We start from the raw sequence: 5,605 nt of genomic DNA, 5'->3' as shown, positions 1-5,605 counted from the left end.
ACTAACACAGCGGAGAATTTGGGGTACTCATGCAGAGAACGGCATGGGCGTGGCTTATCACTTGCTCAGTTGCGAAATATTTTTGTTTTTAGTAAATAATTTGTGTTTTTTGGCAAAGTTTATTTTTAATAAAATTAGCGTATTTACTGATATTTTTGAACCGCGATATTACCATTCTTTCATAACACCCATCACTTTAGTCCTGCCTTCTTACACCGGTTTTCGGGTCGCTGACAACGAATCTGATAATCAACCCCACAGCAAATTTACCGTTTAGATGGTATTAACCCCTGGAGACTGGCTCTACCTGTCGCCATTTTACAGGCTTCGTTGCCCGCCCGCTAGGTGTATCAGAATTTTAGGCGGAATTTTTGACACCCCCAACAAAAAACTGCGAATAAAATATAAAAAACTCGTAATTTCTGTTTTTAAAGTGGGTTGTTTATTTTCCTTATGAAATATACTTCCAAAATAAACTATTACAGTCGTTTAAAACATAATAGAAGTATTATTTTTTTTTTTTTTAAAAACAATGTTTACAAAATGTCTAAGCGCGTTTCTCCTGCTAGCGGCGTGTTAACACAGTTTCAATATTATCTTACCTTTAGAAAGCGCAAATTTTGAGATCAATACCGTCGACTCGACAACTTCCGGTTTCGCCGCCGGCCGGCTGCGAATAGCATTTTAGAATAGCCGCAGCCGGCTGCGAATAGTCACTTCGTAAATAAATTATGAAGAAAATCTGTTTCGCAGGCAATTAAATACACTTGCTATGGTATAATTACAATAAATCCTGGACAATTTTATAAACAAAAAAGAAGCAAATAATGAATGGGATGATGGATTTTGACATGTGGAAAATATGCCTTGTGTCTGACTAACTCTGTCCTCGTGGCTATGCAAGTAAATGAGGACATTAGTTTAAATTATTTATCTCTAACCCCATACCCCCCTTCTCGCGGGCATCGGCGTTGAAAATAAGGGAAAATTATATATTCCGGAGCAGAAGTTCTTCAAACAAAACAACAACTTATGAATTATATCGGCGTACTTATAGTTTAAATGAGCAAAGAAAACAACGGTATATATGAAAAATCACCTTTGAAAATTCCTTTAAAATTAACAATTAATAAGGTTTTCGGGGGATAAAAACGAAAAAAACGTTTGAAATTACGGCAAATGAGTAGTTTCCAAGATATGAAGAAATGTTAGTTTTTAAAAAAGTGGGGGATCACTTTTCTATAATAATGTAACGTAAAATGAGTACCCACTTTGTAATTACCACATGATGAGAGGTGGATGACAGAGAAAGAAATAAACAGATGCGGAGGAAAAAATCGAACAACAAAAAACGAGGGGTTGAGAAATGGGTGGAATGGAGAATAGTTCTAAGAAAATTAGAATAAATGAGGGATTTGGGAGTGAGTGGAAGGAAGTGTAGTTTCGAGGAAGAGAGAATGAGATTAGGAGAGAGGCAGAATTAGAAAAGAGAGAGGGAGAAAGAGGAAGGATAAAGATAGAATGAAAAAAAAGATATATTAGGTAAATGAGGGAGAGAGAAAGGAGAAATAGAAGAAGGGGTGAACGCAAATATGATGGAGCAATAGAAAGCAACAGAGGAAGACAGAGATTTCGAAAAAAAAAGAAAGCAACAGATGGAGCGCGGTAGAGAGTAAGGATATATATATATATATATATATATATATATATATATATATATATATATATATATATATATATATATATATATTATATTATATTATATTATTAGTAGTATTGTTTAAACAAAACCAAGATGTGTCAACCAAAGAGTGCTCAATGTTTAGACAGAGCAATATGACTAACGACTATGGGGGTGTGTATATATATATATATATATATATATATATATATATATATATATATATATATATATATATATATATATATATATATATGAGAGAGAGAGAGAGGGGGTAGTAGGAAAAGATATATTGAGAAAAATAGGGGTAAAATCTTTTAGGTGAAATTATCTATACCAGCATGAATAACATCTAATGTAATTTTATCTAAGCATTTGTTCAATTTTATTTTAAGAACTTTAATATTGTTACAAGAAGTAAAGAAGGATTCACTCTCCATGATTGACCACAAAGAATAATCAAGAACGTCAAGATCACATGATGAGGAAGGGCATTCTTGTTTGCCGATCCAGGACTAAAGTTGTCTGTGTTACTTGAGCTGCTTCGCACCATCTTGCAATCAGCAAATACAGAATTATACCATCGGGTTAATGCACATTGAAAAATGTCCTCAATGTAACGTTCTTTGTTAAGAACAAGAAAAAATAGTCTATTGGCATTTTAAAAAATGATGGAGATTTCCCTCTTTCAGAAATGACTGCTCAGACCATCACTGATGATGATTTCTTCATTTTGAAAATCTTTTCTGCATTATCACCACCAACAAACACCAAGGACTTTTTCATTTTGATGCTTGTGGGATGTTGAAGTGAGAATAACTTTTCATCTGTAAAGATGATGTTATTGAGCGTGCCTTGTCTGATAATAAGGTTTAAAAAGAGTCGATTTCTGATGAGTTTCTTTGCAATTGTGGCTGCAGAGAGAACTGTCGCTTTTGGAGCTTATAAGATGACATTAATAGGTCACTTCGACATATCCTTCACATCGTCCTTGGTGATGTTTGTGCTTTGTTCGCTATTTGTCTCATAGATTTTTTTGGATTTCGCCTGATTTTTCCCTAAGTTTTTTTGATAAGTTTAGGTGTTCCTAAGGTGTTGGGACGTTGTCTATCTTTGATCAACGAAGTTTCCAGGTAATTAGTAATCGTCCTTTTTATAAACATTTTGTTGATTTTAAGTTTTGTTTTCCCCAACTTGAATATTTCTTGTGCCGTACGTCATTCTCGTGTTGCTCTATGGTTAATCTTCTCTCCAATTCAACAGACATTGTTTAAAAATTAACATCTTTTGTTTCTAAAAAAAATAAGAAATCATACATTACATTATCATATAATGACAATTAAATATTAAATTTATTTTAATATCATCATAATAAATAGTTCAGAAAATTTTGTAACAGGGCTTATGTCCACACTGTATATCGAAAGAAGACATTTTCAGTAGCTGTAGGCGACAGCTAGAGGAATTCCTCACGATTAAACGTTGATTACATTTACATGCAAATTAGATACAATCAGAACGTTGGAATTGAAGTGGATTATAAACTGGTCGACAGAAATGGCGTATTTCTTGGTATTACAGAGATTAAGGGTGATTAAGCGGAGGGAGTACAGACCTACGAGTGAGAGGTACTTGGAAGAAGTAGGAAAGGATTTCTGATTTTGATTGTATTATCGGGGTGAGCGCGAACGCAGACCCCACACTTAGAAATAGCACGCCCGAGTCGTCCACATTTGGGACGATCGCAAAGGTCAACCCAACCGCAGTGCAATGGATGGGCCTCGCTCTGGGGGAACGACCGTAATGATCACCGTTACCCCCACGTAAGGTAAGTATGATATTTAGCCCTTCGTCCCCGGCCTTGGCATTATCTACTGCCAAGGCCTCATTTGGGGTACGAAGAAGCTTAGGCACAAAGGCCAGTAAGGGGGAGTGGGGGAAAAAGGGGTCTTTTCTAGTCCTTAGCTAGACTTGCGTAAGATAGCAAGTACTTTATTATAAAACCTATACTAGAGTTTCTATCACGCACTGTTTCGCCTAACATTCTTACCCGGACCTACTTAAAATAACAGCTCCCCAGCTTACGGGATGGCAGGCGACATTCACGCTGTGATAAAAGAAGAACATATAACATTATATACAAGAAATTAAAAGGAAAAAATATCTACAAACTAAAGAGTTTTAATTTTTTTTTTCCAAACCAAAAAGAAATAAAAAGAAAACAAATTAACAAAATGCCTATGGGGGCGGGTTAGTAAGGGGACCCTCCCTACCTAACGGCTGGTCTGTCATATGAAACGCCCACTGTCTTCCGGTCCTCTTCCCCCGGGGGGAAAGGGTGAAAGCAAGCAGGTCGTTCCCTAAAGGGGAGTGGAGGAACTAGGGACATGTATGGAAAATAAATTAGGGTCGGGGATAATAGGGATGGATGGCGTCTTCCAAGATAATGTACGTAATGGGCAAAATAGGCCTGGGACAAAATAAAACAAGTGGACTTTTGGGCATCTTTGGAAGCTCTCCTAGTGCCAATCTATCAAAAAATAAAAAGCTATGGGAACAGGATCCACACGCATACTACCCTAATCTAGGCCCTATAAAAAGCACAAGCTATCCACTCTTGGTGGTTACTGCCTATCTAGCCTTAAAACTACCCAATATTATAAGGTAAACCTTATATTACTTGTCTTGATTGGGCTGGGTTCCGAGAAAAAAGAAACCTCAGCACCCTAGGACCAATACCACTAGGGTGGAAACACGAGCTTAAATCTAGCGCCTCGTCGGATGCACAAACTAGTGTTGTGCACCCATCTTCTATCAAAGTCGATGTGGGGCAATCTTTTCCAATCACATCTGATTTTCGTTTTAAGTTGATGCTTAAAACGAACAACCAGATCGTGATCGGAAACAGACTGCCCCCTATAGACAATGTCCAGACGTGAAACCCACGTCACTAACCTAGCCACCGCTAGGATCGCTAGAAACCCCAACCGTTTCTCCCTGTCAAACGGCGGATCCACATTATCGACTACGTACGCTAAATCAAGTGGCACCGACTGCTCGGGGTCGATGCGAGCCGTTACCCCCTCGACATACTCCCAGAGACTCCGCACCCCGCTGCAAAGAAAGAACGCGTGTTCTCTCGTTTCCTCCTCTTCTTCATCATTGCAGCGTGGGCACGGGGGATAGTAATAGTCCCTATCATGATCGTCCCTGGCTAGTTTGCCAAAGAGTGGCAGCGCGTCTCGGACTAGCCTCCACGTAAGAGAAAATTCAGCGTTGTTGATGAAGCTACTGGCAGGCGCCCAACTCCACAGCGAGAGAACTTCCCCCCTCGACAGATGTAGCCGCTCCACCAGCGGGTCTTTTGCAGTCCCCTCCACTACATCCCTATATAGCAATCACCTAGGCCGTGCAAGGTCACTGGACCCCGGCAATGCCCTAAGGGCGGCTCGGCATTCGGTCAGGAAACACCTTTCCCCCGCCGGTCTTCTGCGACCTTCAGCGGCAGGGTTGGATATGAGCCGTGGGAAAGCTTGCTCCACGACTGGTACCCAGGGCGTTTCCTCCATCAGTGTCCGACTCAGGAATGCCAATCTTTCTGCGTGCTTGTGACTAAGCAGATCAGGCATCCCCAAGCCTCCCTCGCTAAGCTTCTGTGTACAGACCTGTCTACGGACATACGGCTTTCCTCCTACCCAAAGAAGTTTGAATAGGAGTTGCTCTAAAGCCTTACAGCGGTCCGCAGGCAGGGGAAGAACAGATAAACGGTAAAGGATCAGCGGAAACACGTATGTAGCACATGCCTCCGCACGACCCTTCAAGGACAATTTCCTCCGAATCCAAGTCCCTACTGACGACTCGACCTTAGTCTGTACTTCCGACCAATTCTTGTCCAGCTGGAGGTCCGGCCCGAACCACACACCG

The 5,605-nt window shown here is 40.0% G+C and overlaps 1 non-coding gene across 1 annotated transcript; it reads right to left on the bottom strand.

Moving 5' to 3' along the window:
- Nucleotides 1-3,354: 3,354 nt before the first annotated feature.
- On the bottom strand, nucleotides 3,355-3,517 carry LOC145275123 (U1 spliceosomal RNA). Its single transcript, XR_013867056.1, has one exon. It is a non-coding gene; the product is annotated as a U1 spliceosomal RNA (small nuclear RNA).
- Between the last annotated feature and the right edge of the window lie 2,088 nt (nucleotides 3,518-5,605).

This window comes from Euprymna scolopes, unplaced genomic scaffold, assembly GCF_053919585.1.
Source record: "Euprymna scolopes isolate OS-2025 unplaced genomic scaffold, ASM5391958v1 sca6, whole genome shotgun sequence".
Classification (NCBI taxonomy): domain Eukaryota; kingdom Metazoa; phylum Mollusca; class Cephalopoda; order Sepiida; family Sepiolidae; genus Euprymna; species Euprymna scolopes.
The sequence above is the reverse complement of the archived record's forward strand: the minus strand, read 5'-3'. Positions and strand labels throughout refer to the sequence as shown.